Raw genomic sequence first — 15,913 nt, 5'->3', positions numbered from 1 at the left:
AACTAAAAGCAGAATTAAAGCCAGGACACTAGACACAACCAAACCGTTTTAAAGCGCTTATATTTATGTGATGAAAGTCTAGAATAATTTCGTAGATAGTTTCAGTATTTATAAGGAGGTTGGAGTCTTAACGTACACTGTACCGTGAAGATAAGTAAAATTTGCATTAAATGGAAGTAGACTCATTAAAATGTATAGTCTGAATTAATACCGAGCACCTGGTATGCAAATATGCATGGATACACTGATTAAAAGTGAACAATAGCTTTCATTACCGAAGCCTACATACCATGTATTAATTTCAGTAATATCTGAAATATCTTACATATTGGTATAATGAGAATGGGAGTATTAATGAAATTTGTATAATTATATGATGAAGTTTACAGTGTAAAATTTATTTTTGAAGTTATACTTCTTTAGGCGCGTTATGAAAAATTGATGAAGAAGTATGAAAAAGTTACGACTTACGATGCGCGCGCACCGTGACACAAAATTAACAGAATGAAGTTGCCCACATTCGAATAATAATACATATTTATTTATTAAATGTTTCAAATGTAAACTGAACTTTATTGACTATAATGACTCGTTTTCCAGTCTTTGATTATTTAATTGTAATTAATTATTTGCATGCAATCAAAAACTATTTTTAATAATGCCAAAGAATTATAACTTCTTACGCGCGTACATAAGTACACGCACCCTTTTTTTGCCTCTACATGGACACCGAAAGCATTTAACATAAATTTTAGGATTTAAAAAACAGTATGAATAATGTATTCCTTTTCAGATATGTAAAGCTGCTTTGTAATTTACATGTAACATATATTATATACTATGAGTAATAATTTTTTATAGTCACAATAAAATATTCAATATTGAGCAATGCGTAGGTTTATGCATATTTTCAACATGTTTATGACATCATCTATATCTTAATATATATAAATCTCGTGTCACATTGTTTGTCCTCAATGGACTCCTAAACTACCGAACCGATATCAATCAAATTTGCACACCATGTGCAGTTGGATCCAACTTGAGAGATAGGATAGTTTAAATCTCAAATTATAGTCGCAATTTTAATTTATTGCTAATTATTTGTCTGTTATTATTTGACAGTCACAAATCACAATTCTAACAGATGGCGCCGCGCTGTGTTGAAAGTACCAACGTTTCACATAAGATACTATTTAACATCTGTAACAAAAACCTTAGCCACAGCAACGCTTGACCGAGTCTACTAGTTATAATATAAAGATTTCCAAGTGTTTCAATAATATTGTCAATATATTAATGCTTTTTTTTATCATCAAGGCTTATGTAATTATGTTTTGTTGACGTTGCAACGGTTAAAGACTCCTAGTCTGAACACCTAAGAATTCACAGAGAGGCGCATGCGCCACTGAAAATAACCCTGGAAACGCTTTATGTAACTTTATACTTATTTTTTATAAGGAAACAACGGGAGGCCTTATCGCTAACAAGCGATCTCTTCTGGGCAACTAGTAAAGAAAAATAAATACTAAGGCTAAAGTAAATTAACAAAAAAAAACATGACAATGTAGACTTCTACAATTACAAAACTAAAATTTAAAATTAAAAAAAATAGTCTATCATCGTAAAATAAAGTTTTTTTTCCATTCCTATTTATTATATAAAGTGTTCAGTAATAATATGATATGCAAGAATTATGATTAAGCACGTAATTTAGACGTGTTCGCTATACACTATATTGTGTTCAGTTTCGCGTTACTAATAAGAATTGAAATTTAATTGACAATTAAATGCAATGATGATCACAATAGTAGCGATAAGAAATAGTTATTATTTTTCTTGAAACGTTTTCTTTACAATGCTATATTGAACTACCTGCCCCGACCGTGAGCTTATTTTGCGATATATCACTATATTATATTAAATTTGACATTTAACATTCAATCCATGCGTGTGTAAATATGTAAAAGCCACAAAAAGTTCAAATCAAACTAAGAATTTTTGAAATTGTGATAGTTAAACTGGTGGTTCATTTAAATAGTGAAACAATAAATCCTTTTAAATAGTCAGTTGTCATATAATTTGTGTTGATTGCATAATTTAAACAATAAATGTTATACAAGATACCTAATCTCACGCATGTGTGATTGTTCTTTGCACGCTAGCACGTTAATTAACGATTCTTTAACTCTTTGCATTTTGGAATATTCTAATGTACAACAAGCCAAACTTAAATTGGTGCGTTTAGAGTAAATTAACTAACTTAAGCATTAAAATTATATTCACCATACTTCCAATCAGAGGTAAGGCTGAATGTAACCACCCAATATCTTTATCAGTAGTTACTAATTTTGCATTAAATTTCATTGCCGAGTGGCACCATTACTTAAATATACATATTTAGTTTATCTTGTATTTAAAAATAATAGTAGGCTGTAGTTTTTTAAGTATAAAACAGCCTATGTTAATCGTTGATATCTATTGGAAGGTTTATGTATATTTAGAAATCCCTAACGGCAACCGCAATTGGTTTGGATATATTTGTCGGCAAAGATCGGAACTAATGAAATAATTTATTAGGCCGGAAAGTAGTTTCAGAAAGCTGGATGCGGGCGGAAGATATTTATGTTCATCTATTTTAATTCCGATAAATTATATTATTATTAAATTTACTTATTTTGTCTAGGTATTTTTTTCTACTACTCCAAACATTTCGTACGCTAACACAAACATGTTGAATTTTACATTTACTTCGCTGTGAAGTCCGTCAAAACAGTAGAATGTGTTTCTGAAGATACATTTCAAAGAGGAAAAAGTATAAATTATATGTTACGTATAGTATTGTCTTTTATTGACATAACTTTCACACATTTGATAATAAAACAATTTTTTACCGGATTGAAGTTATGTATTTACAATTATTTTTCATAATTTTAAATTTAACCGACGTTTCGCTTGCTTTACAGCGTGCGTGGTCACGGTGACTGAATACAAAAGGTGTTGAATGTCAAAAAGTATCACAGCTGTAGAAAAAGTTGTATTATCTGTATTTGTTTCCCCGGAGTTGGTATCAACTAAATTAGTTAATAGATAGTTTAAAATCTTTAAGCTTCTGTTAAATTTAGTTACTTGACTCTATATTCCGTCAAAACAGTAGACGAAGAAATGTGTTTCTGAATACACATTTACAAAGACGAAAGTATGTGTGAGAAATTAAAGTCGATGACATTCTCCGACCTCCGTAGATAAATCCGCACGATAAGCTAAGCGGTGAACCGATTGTCCACGAGCATGGCACGAATCGGCTTTCTGTGTATCAGAGCCTAGATCATAATTTCACGACACGCGTGCTCCACTGAAACTAATTGTCAACGTACAGCTCTCACCGACTGCACTGAGTGAACATTACTACATGGCCTAAGTAATTACAAACTACTACAAACGAAAATTACTACTGACATTTCACATTTATCGTTTTCATATCTTAATATAATATAAATTACGTGTCACGTTGTTTGTCCGCTATGGTCTCCTAAACTACCGAACCGATTTTAATCAAATTTGCACACCGTGTGCTGTTTGATCCAACTTAAAAGATAGGATAGCTTACATCTCAATTTATACCCGCAATATTATTTTATTGCAAAATATTTGTTTATTATTTGATAGTCACAATTCTAACAGATGGCGCTGTGTTGAAAGTACCAACGTTTCACATAAGCTACAATTTAATGGCATGACCCAAAAAACATGGTGGTCCCCATGACTGGTGTTCTCCTACCCTTGAATAGTTTGCTACTATGTAATATAACTAAAACCTTAGCCACAGCAACGCTTGGCCGGTCTGCTAGTTGTACAATAAAATCTATCTAGAATCTTTTCAGTTTAAACCTAACCTAACCTGGAGCTTCAGATTTCTGTATTACGTGATCAGATTCTAATAGGCAAATAAGTGATTAGCCTGTGACACACGATTGACTTTTGGGGCCATCCATAAAGTACGTCACACTTTAATGGGGAGAGAGGGTATCACCGAAGTGTGACATCGTGTGACAAGGGGCATGGGGGGGTCAATACTTTTGTGACGTCACATGTTAAAATTTTAAATACTAAAACCATTGATATACAAAAAACCCAAGATGCACAGTCTCGAATAAAAGTAACACTCGAAAGTGTCCCGAAACACTATTTCTGTCTCTTTCTATAAGTTACAAGCATTTATTATTGCAAAATCAACCTTATGCGAATTGTTTAAAGTTGTTATTACAACGATTATTTTTAAATACATACATAAATTTAAACAATGTGTGACGTTACATCAAGAGGGGGGGGGGGTTTATAAAAATGTGACAACCTGTGACAAGGACGGGGGGAGGGGTTCAAAAGTCCTAAAATTCGTGTGACGTACTTTATGGATGGCACCTTTAGGGTCTAAGGCATCCCGGTTTCTTTACATGATGTATCCTTAACCGTAAGCGAGTGATAAATGCGTATAGACAGTAAATTGGTGCACAGCCTGGGATAATAGTCGCACGCTGAAATTACTAAGGCAACACTGATCATATTGTGCAATAAAATGTGAATAAATTAAAACAAAGGAGCAATTTAAGAAGTTTATTTTACTTGTGACACATGCCAACAACCTTGAGTCGGCACATTTTGTTTTTGTTGTTTAAAAAGATAATTTGATTGCAAGTTTACACTGACGATAAAATTATCTTGAGTCAGGATGTGTGTGGTGAGCTCGAACACACTGGTATGTATTGCATAAAGCTTATGAATTGTCTTTGGATTTTGCTTTATAACAAATGATAATAAATTATAATAGAACAAGTCTTATTAACGGTTTTACGAGAGTAGTATGAATGCAGTTTTTATTTATGTCCATTGCGTATAAATATATATAGAATGCGTCATGCATTCTATTTAAAACACTTTCGAAATATCTGCCTTTAATTATCTGTCAAAAACCAAGATTTATGTCATAAAGATTAAACTTATATTTGAAAGTGTAAACTCGATAAAAATAGCCTTGGCACAATGCAGGTGCCAAATAGTTCCCGCAGTAAAGGTAAAACAATGTTTTGCTTTTCACAAATTGAAAAATTAATGAAAGAAATTACATCCTTCAATTCCGAGAAGCGCAATTTCAATGTTGGAACTAAGCCGTCGAGAATGCTGTTTTTTCTTGTTGCAATAGCTAGGGAAATGAAAATCCCGTTTACCACAAAGGGTAGGGATGTTTTTGCTACATCTTCTCAGATTTGAATTCGTGCCTACGTGCAAAATACATGATTTATTTATTTATTGAAACATGACACACATGCAAGATATATAAAAATAAAATTATATTGACGAAGTATCTTTGAATTGTTTAACATATTTTTTAATGGTAAGAGTTAATGATGAATAGATTCGTCATTTTAAAACATCTCAGTGTTGCTTAAGATATGCAAGATATATAAGATATATAAGATATATAAGATATATAAGATATATAAGATATATAAGATATATAAGATATATAAGATATATAAGATATATAAGATATATAAGATATATAAGATATATAAGATATATAAGATATATATAAGATATATAAGATATATAAGATATATAAGATATATAAGATATTTAAGATATTTAAGATATATATAAGATATAAGACCAAGTAAACCGATCGTTTATGATTAAGGACTTAAAGACTTGCAAATAGTATTTTTATATAACTACATACCTATATACCTATATATATACCCCCTAGGCAATGGACGGGGATTATAGCAAGATGCACAGATAAAATGTGGAAACTAAATGGAAAGGACGAAGGGGACGAAGGGGAAGAAGGAGAAGAGGGCGCCCTAAGAAAGAGATATTTGGAAAACGCTGGAGGCTTTACCCGTAAGTAAGTGTGTTCCGATCAATGGTACCTACTGTAGGAAGTGAGGATATCGTTACAACAGAAAAATAATGTTTAAAACAAATCTAAACTGTATAATCAACATTAGTAAAGATTGGAAACAAACGGGCTTTTTATTATTACATATATTATTACTAGCAGACCGGCCAAGCGTTGCTCTGGCTAAGGTTATTGTTATATTATTACATAGAAGCAAACTATTCAAGGGAAACGGTAGGAGAACACCAGTCATGGGGACCATCATGCTTTTTCGGTGGTTATGCCATTAAATTGTAGCCTATGTGAAACGTTGTTACTTTCAACACAGCGTCATCTGTTAGAAATCTAATAATAAACAAATATTTTGCAATAAAATAATATTTAAATAAAAATTTATACCCAAATTGAGATGTAAGCTATCCTATCTTTTAAGTTGGATCAAACTACACACGGTGTGCAAATTTGATTGATATCGGTTAGTTTAGGAGTCCATAGCGGACAAACAACGTGACACGTAATTTATATATATTAAGATTTTTATTTACAAGATTTCACCATATAGACCAGTGCCGATAATTTTTGAAACCAAAAAAAATTACAGTAGGATAAAACCCATTAGAAAAGGAGGGGAATATGATCAAAATGAAAGGAAAAATAAATTACGGTCGATCTGAGGTCGGGAAGGGGTAGGGGGGGGAGTTTTAAGGGTAAAAAACGGTTTATCTCGATTTCCGGCAAAACTAAAAGTCCTATCGAAGAAAGTTAAATGGCAAAGTTGTAGGTAATAAAAAGATCTAAAACTTTTGTATTCACACATTTTTCACATAACCTCAAAATTTATGTGAAAAATTCAAAAAAACAAGTTTTTGGTTTTTAATTTTTATCTTTAACAAAAATAATTTTTTTTTAACGAAATTTGGTGAAAACTTACCTTTCTATGTCCCAAATACGCTGTAATTTATTTGATTAAAAATATTTATTTGTTCACCTTATTTTGAATTAATATCGAAAAAACACCCTAATTTTCAATCGAAAATTCTGACGTCAAAATTTCAGTTTTTTTCAAAAAGTTGGTGTGCTTTCAGTTCATTGAAATCTCTTCTTTCCTATGGTAAAAAAATGTATATATATTACCATAGTAAATCTTCTCAGAAAACGCAAAAAATCGTATGCAGTAACGCCCAGACCTGTCATCCCCTTCCCTACTTCTCTATGAATCTTCTTTAAATTATAATCAGATGCCTATTTATTACTATTTTAAGATAACTTATATATACCTGAGTGACCTAAAAAAAAATTTAGCCTTTAGATGGGCTAAAATTTTCGTATTTCATAGAGAAGTAGGGAAGGGGATGACGGGTCTGGGCGTTACTGCATACGATTTTTTGCGTTTTCTGAGAAGATTTACTATGGTAATATATATATTTTTTTTTACCATAGGAAAGTAGAGATTTCAATGAACTGAAAGCACACCAACTTTTTGAAAAAAGCTGAAATTTTGACGTCAGAATTTTCGATTGAAAATTAGGGTGTTTTTTCGATATTAATTCAAAATAAGGTGAACAAATAAATATTTTTAATCAAATAAATTACAGCGTATTTGGGACATAGAAAGGTAAGTTTTCACCAAATTTCGTTAAAAAAAATTTATTTTTGTTAAAGATAAAAATTAAAAACCAAAAACATGGTTTTTTGAATTTTTCACATAAGTTTTGAGGTTATGTGAAAAATGTGTGAATACAAAAGTTTTAGATCTTTTTATTACCTACAACTTTGCTATTTAACTTTCTTCGATAGGACTTTTAGTTATGCCGGAAATCGAGATAAACCGTTTTTTACCCTTAAAACTCCCCCCCCTACCCTTCCCGACCTCAGATCGACCGTAATTTATTTTTCCTTTCATTTTGATCATATTCCCCTCCTTTTCTAATGGGTTTCATCCTACTGTAATTTTTTTCACTTTTTATTTATTTTAAAGGCTATCTGCACTGGTCTAATAGGAAATCCATACTACGCTAAATTTTGGTCTTTACGTCAGCTAAGTAAATATTCTTTTGACACAATAACTAACCTAAAGAATTATACTATTATGCCATTTCCTAAATTAGCATGCAACATAATATAGTCTTCATACTACAATGACTTTCCATTCCCACGATATAATAATTTGCACCTAAAACTACTGTAATTATGGTAATTAATATCATTACTGTCCAGCGTATAGAACGACAGTAACAAAGATGATATACATATCTTCATTGCTTCTTTCGGGTATAATAAAGAATTTTGCTAAGTACGCATACGGCAATGTACGTAAGTGTAAGTAATAATATACTCTTCCATTATTTAGACATAGGTGCGAAAGTGAAACTTAAATGAATTTTATTGTGGCTTTGAACTTCGCTAAAGAAAAAACAAAAGCTGTTTTACAAAAGCACAAGTAATTTAACAAAATACACAGTTAACTAGCCTAGATCCGTACTTCGGATATTACCTACATACATTTTTTTTTTTATTATTAAAGATTGTTTTGTCACGTTTATTCACCTAACATCAGATGAGACCGACCGTTTTCCCCTTGTCCTACGTTAAGATATGTTAGAAGCCAAAAGATTTGAATTTATATAACTTTAATTAAAAATTAAATTGTTTAATATATACTTTAATTATTAAATGTTCCAGAAAATATTAAATGTAAAATTAAACTTTACACTGACGTTTAATATTTTATCTAAACGTATTATTTACTTTATTCAAATTATGGATGTATAGTTAATAGTTTAGTAATGTTTATGAGTCATATAAATAAATACTTGTGATACAAAACGGAGGAACCTTGGGACTGTTTAATGAGCCTAAATACTTAATACAAAAATTGTGGGAATTGGGTCTTCTTAAAAACCTTTAATTAAATATGCCGCCAAACCTATGTCGAATTTATGAATTGCTATAATAGTGTGAAATAACAAATAAACGCGTAAAAATGCTTAACCTAGATTAAATGAGATACCTTTTTAGGTTATCTTAATCGCATTGAGCTAGTTAGCAAATCAATTTATCCAATTGACCAACATTTACGTAATCAACGGAATGCGCACATTTTAAACAAGGATTGGGTTGCCAAGAAATCGGCGCATTGCAGGTTATATGATGCTTGCAATTGCGTCCTTGACACAACGCTTAGTGGATCACGGGAATACAGAAGATTATATCTGTTATAATACTCTGATGTCGTTCTTGGCTATGCACCAATGGACTTTCTATGTGCTTTAAACACCCACTCTCTTTAACTGACATGTCTTGGACATAGATGGCATCTGTCAACCACAGACTAACAAAGACAAGCATAGACTAGAAAGCGTTATAGCGCCTGTTTTTTTCATGTTTATGAAAATGATAAAAAGATAAAATCGTTTGAACTGGGACAAAACAAAAATCACCGGCGTCTGATAGGCATAGACCAATTTCATCAGAGTATGAAAAATATAAAATGATTTAAGTGTAAAATCCTACAAGTGATTAGCATTCAAAAGTTTCGAACTGTAATTTCAATATTGGACTACTATAAAAACATCAGTTTTCAGTACTAAGATTTTTAATTAGCGCGAAAATTCTGAAGCATTTTGTACATGCAAATTTTACCTTTATTCTCTTATCTAAGGGTTCATTCTCCTATAGAGAAATTTCCGCTAGACATTAATTCGCCGTTTACACAGGAATTTTTAATCTCTCCAACAAAATTACGATCCTTCACGTCAACAGCTTTATTAAGCCTTAACTATGTGAATGATTTAAAAACATTTTTCCTCCAACAATGAGGTTTTTTTCACTGTGCCACCGTTTAACTGCCATGAAAGTAAACAGTCATTTTGTAGTCTTGATCATTTTTACTATTGCCAAATTTACTAGAGAAAATACTAGAATTAGGGTTTGTTTCACAATGTACGGATAAGTTCTACATAAGTTCCAAATTAGATATTTATTACTTATTGGTAGGATAAACACTATTGTTGCGTTTCACGACTGTCAGATAGCGCTATTCCTCACATAAAATCCATCTTGAGTTATGAGTCCGATGAAGTGTCAAATAGCACAATTTATCTTCCAAATAATCTATGTGTTGCATATTGGTAATTTATCCATACATTGTGAAACAGACCCTTAATGTATTATGGTAAAATATAAGTACGCAATGTTTATGAATTAATTACTACATACGTCGCTTTTACACTTTTCGTGACAACTTGTAACGTTACCAAACGTAATCAACAAACCAGGTTGTATATGTACATAGTTTGATCTGTCAAGTATTACTAAGTACTCCAAACTAGTCTTAGGGTCTGTTTCACAATGTATGGATAAAGTACCAAATAGCTATGCAACACATAAATTATTTGGAAGATAAATTGTGCTATTGGACACTTCATCGGACTCAACTTATGATGGACTTTATGTGACGAATAGCGCTATCTGACAGTCGTGAAATGCAACTATAGTGTTTATCCTACCAATAAGTAATAAATAGCTAATTTGGAACTTATTTAGAACTTATTCTTACATTGTGAAACAGACCCTTACTATTTTCCGCTTCTAAAAGGGAAAATTTTAATTCAAAAATAGAACATTTAATTTACTTTGACGACCTCAAAGTTCCACACTTTAACAAACACGCCCATGTTTGTCTTCAAACAAACCTGTGAGGGTAAACAGAGTAACTGTACTTTAGAGATAGGATAGGCTCTAAATTCTAGAACAGGTGTGCCGATCCCAATAAACATGTCACCGTAAAATTGTAAAAACCGTTAGATTGTAATCTATCTCGCGAGATTGTAAACTGTCGAAAGATTGTGAACCTCAACGAACTGCTTACAAATTAACGTATTATTATTCGGTAGTTATATGAAATTGTTGGGAAGTAAAATTAATCTGTAATTGACCAAAGAAGTTTGAATGATAACTAAGTTAGTGTAGTACAATCTACCGAATACCGATAACCGATAAATTACAATCTAACGGTTTTTACAATTTTACGTTAACAAACACAGCACAACACATTTCCCAAAGTAAAATATAGTATTAAGAATATGACAGATACGGCAATACTTACCAATAATTTCGTTTCGTAATTAAAAGCCTTTTATTATGCACTAGTCTCAGACACAACGGGTTCGATCTCCAAAAGTATTTTTCGCTTGAATAGTTCATTAAATAAGAAAGTCTAATATCACTGCGACCGAATCAACGCGGGTGTAAATCGCAAGCACAGCTAATGAATGAGATATCATTTTTTCAAAGTGAATTTAGTACGTCCCCATTAATTCAACATTATCTAGGAGAAGATGGATGTATGATGTAGTAGTAGTAGTATAGTATGATTACTGATTGTCTATAGGAACTACATATATAGTAAACATATAATTTATATTTATTTCCAACACAACGTAGAAACACTTGGGCTTGGGTTTCAAGTGCCCAGGCGCTAATTACAGTAAAAAAAAATATTATTACTATAACTATTTAGGTTAATGATGTTCTAAATACTGTATATATATAAAATACATTGAAATATTTCCATGTTTAGATATGACTTGCTGCCCCTTCGTACTTCGTTTCTCCTTAATGTGATTTTACTTAGCCTACCAGCTACATACCAACATGGAACATTTTGCTATGCTACCTATTTTGCTATGAATGAAAACTTTTTAGGTTTTTCTGTAAAATTTTCTATTATCTAATCTAGTAACCGATTCTCAGACTTACTGAACATGCATAAAAATTTCATAAGAATCGGTCGAGCCGTTTCGGAGGAGTATAACGAACATTAATAAGAATTTTATTAGAAGATATACCTGAGCGATCTCGCATTCCATAAATCCTTTCACGTTTTAGTAAAATGTCAAACACATTGCCTTTGCATCACTAGTACGTGGAACACAATTTCGTAGTACAAAAACCTGTTTGTGATGAAAAACCGACAGGTGAGTGTGCTACTTAACGAGCCTACATTTGGTTACATTTTTGTTTACTAGTATTGTAATTACTTGTGGTAACATTTATTTGTTGCAATGTTATATACCTTTATTCATATTTAATTAAAGTTAGATAGTGAGTATTGGAATTAAAATATATGTAAAGAGCAAGAGAGGATACCTCTCTCAGGCGGTTTATAAGGAGTTACAATTCCCGCCAAATTTGTGGGTACTTTCATTAGATGCGCAAATGTCGTATTTAAATATTTAATATTATATATAGGGAAAGGGTCACCACGGTCAGTGGTGGGGCCACTGCTGGCGAAAATGACGAAAGAAGGCAGTTGTTTTCGCTATATTTTGAATCGTAAAATTAATTTATTTCTATAATAATACTGTTAAATAATGAGATTAATATTAGTGTATTTAATTAGATTTAGTTAGGGATAGGTATGTAAAAGGTTTTTTTATCGCTTAAGAAATATCATAAATAGAAACACATAAAAGGATTATAACTAATATCATAACATGTAGGTATATCTGTAATCGACCTTTATAGCTTATATTACATCAACACATTGTATACTTTTAATTATATTAACCCCTTCGGTCCTGGCGTCCATGTGAGTGGACATGCTCATAAAACACTCGTTGTATTGTTGGGTCTTATCAAAGGTCGATTATAAATTAATGCTAGAAATCCGAGAAGTACTTAGAATCTAATATTATAAACAACGTTTAAGAAATGTGATGTGGTTAAGTGGAAATAACTAATCAAGTGTAGTGAACAGTCATAGGGTGAGATCTATAGAGCGCACTTAGACTTTGCTCAGACTTAACTAAAACCATTCTTTACTTTTTTAAAGGATAATAAAGAAGGTATTGCATGAAATGAAACATCAATTTCTGTCTTAGCTTGAGCTTAGCTAAATCTCACCGTTAAAATGTCTATAAATATACTAAATCATAGTTTAACCTTAGTGTTTTTCGTAAGTAAAGTCTGAGCAAAGTCCAAGTGCGCACTATAGATCTCACCCATAGACAGCCGACCAGCACGTAAGTATATTTTTGGTTTAATTTTATTGAACATAGCTGCTATGTATAAAGTTGAATTATTTTTTTTCTCAATGAATAGTGTTTATTTTACATGCAGACATGATAATAATTATGAATCTTTGTGTCTTACTATGTAAAATCTGTACTTATTGCCATGTCCATTGTAATGGACAACAGGTTCCGATCGATAAATTTGAGCATAAACCTTTATTGAGATAAGTTTGAATAAAACATACTATTTTTACCTACTTTGTTATTATTTTTCAGGTTTTGACTTATCCCGACAAGGAGACGTTGACAATTTGCTCAACATACTTGAAAATGGGACTTTATCTGATATCGACGAAGAAAGTGATGATGAAATTTTACAGAATACTTCAAAATGGCCGCCTCGTGAAGGTAGTAATATCGTCCTCCCCAACGAACCTTTGTGAGATGAAGAAGAAATCAGCATCAAGCTTCTGCTTCATATGTTAATGCACTGGCAAAGCGAATAATTAGCCCTGGAAGTTATTAATTCTATGACAATTACTTTTCCAATTTGTTGCAAGACTTTAGAGAAAGACACATTTATGCTGGAGGGACAATCAGATTAACAGGTTTGGAAAACCCCCTGTTATACCAGATAAAGAAGGAGCAAAAAAGCACCTAGGATTTTCTTACCAGGTAACTAATAGTTCGAAAGATGTGGTGGTCCTGAAGTGGATGGATAATAAAAGTGTCATCTTAGCATCCAATTTGGTTGGTGTTGGAGAGCAAGACGATGCTCGAAGATGGAATAAAGTCCTTGGATATTTTATTATTATAGTAGTATATACCAGTACCACGCCCTGAGCTAGTAAAATTATATAATAATTCATGAGAGGAGTAGATAAAACAGATCATCTAATAAGTCTGTACTGTATCTTTATTCGATCGAAAAAATGGACGCTTCGTATGATATTCTATGCCATCGATTTATCACTATCTAACAGTTGGTTGGAATATCAGGCAGACGGTTCCATCTGTAAGATACCTGAGAAAGATATTCTGGATTTACTCGGCAGTGCAGCAGATTCGCTGTTAAAAATGGGACAGCCACTAAACAACAGAAAAAGAGGTCGTCCATCTTTAGGAAGAAGCAGCCCCACAAGCATTCCAACATCTACACAAACTTGACGACGTAAAGTTGAAATGGGGCCAAAATGGGAATACGATACAAAAAGGAAGCTACTAGATGTAAAAAAGAATGCAAGGGCAAAACACATGTTTATTGCCTCAAATGCGGATACATCTCTGCTTCACTAGTGACTGAAATTGTTTCCGTATTTTTCACCAAAAATCTTGATTAAATTTATGTTAAGTGTGTTAGTAACAAAAAAAATTCCTTGATACATAGTTTTTTTTTATTCAATAACCTATCCATTGAGATAAAAGAGTAACATTCTAAATAAAAAACTTGATAACGGTTTGAAACACGTTTAAATTATTTATGCTGACGCTTTATTTATAAACTAATTTAAATGATTATATTTAATACACGTAAAAGACAACATTAGTAACGTTCTGTACTAAATTTAATATTAATTTAGTACTATAAATCCGGGTACACATCATTAAGAAACAACACTAAGAACCTGACGTCCATTTCAGTGGACATAAAATTTTCTAAAAAACTATAATAGGAAAATTATATTTTTTTAACAAAATATGTTCTTTATTCTCTAATGAGCCAATAAAACATAAAAAATAATTTTTATATCGTCAATATTTAATGTAGGTCCGAAGGGGTTAAGGAGTATTTATAGGTTTTATCAGTTACGGCTAGATGAAGCCCAACATAGTAACAATATACTAAACAATATACGAGGATTAAGTATTAGTTTCTATACCGTACCGACATAAACACGAGAGACTCATAAAGACTGCACAATTATTATTGCGAACATTACATGGTACGGAACGTGGTCTTGGATCGTAGGTAATATTGCAAAGATTGTAGCTTAGTCTTAGTACATTAGTCTAAAAAGAACTGAGTAAATTCTGCTTCTACTGAAAAGATTAAACGTAATGCTAATTTGACCCGCAGGCAAACGTAAACTTATTTCGAATTTTGTAACTTGTACGACGAAAAAACTTAAATAATAGGATTACAAAATAAGTAGAACTTGCTAACAAAGCAAACGTACAGGTATGTACATAAACAAAGGGTAATATAATCTTTATAACACCAATCCAACGGTTTCATACAAAACCAGTTCCCTATTTCCTCTTTACCTCTTGAAACATGTTACTTATGTGTTATCTATCTCTTGTCTCTCAAGCTAAGCTGCCCGCTCTAGAATCATAGACAAAACTTTCCAGGAAGATTAAAGTCTGAATAGGAAACAAAAGACATGGGTACAATGCAACAAGTGCCTGAGGCGGCTTTCGTCATTCATCGTCCACCACAGACAAAAAATTCCATACAAAAAGGTTCGAAGTTCGACTACCTGTTTTTCGAGTACAAAATTCCGCAATGTCGATGACACATTGTATAGGAACTGAGAAATCAGGATCTAAATCTTTAGCTAGTCTAATGACTCACGTATTGGTATTATATAATACAATTTTATTGATTTGTAGGTAGACTTTTTCATCAAAGGTACTGACTTAGACTTCTGAGAGGATAAAAGTATGCGTTATGTAGGTATCAAGCAATATTGTTGAAGCATAAAAAATTTGCTTTTACCGTTATATAGGCTAAAGATCTAAGAAACTTTTAACCGACGTCAAAAGTGTATTTGCCATATTTAATCCTTATATTTTTCCTGATTATTGACATTTATTGTACTTATACAGCTGAGAAACTTCAGGGTAGGTATTACGACGCATTTAGAGACCGCTATAAAAATTACTACATCGGAAACATTATCTATAAAGTCACAACGGTAATGACGATTTCCAATTGCTTTTTAATTGTGTTCTAATAACTTGTTGAACATTCTTAAAAATTTAGTCATTATTATGG

General features: G+C 31.9%; 1 protein-coding gene across 7 annotated transcripts in view; it reads right to left on the bottom strand.

Annotated features, from left to right (window-relative positions):
• The window catches only part of LOC125053654, a 67,789-nt gene that overhangs the window by 33,556 nt on the left and 18,320 nt on the right, over nucleotides 1–15,913 (bottom strand). The window lies entirely within an intron of this gene.

This window comes from Pieris napi, chromosome 11, assembly GCF_905475465.1.
Source record: "Pieris napi chromosome 11, ilPieNapi1.2, whole genome shotgun sequence".
Classification (NCBI taxonomy): domain Eukaryota; kingdom Metazoa; phylum Arthropoda; class Insecta; order Lepidoptera; family Pieridae; genus Pieris; species Pieris napi.
This window is presented reverse-complemented; position numbering and strand designations above follow the sequence as displayed.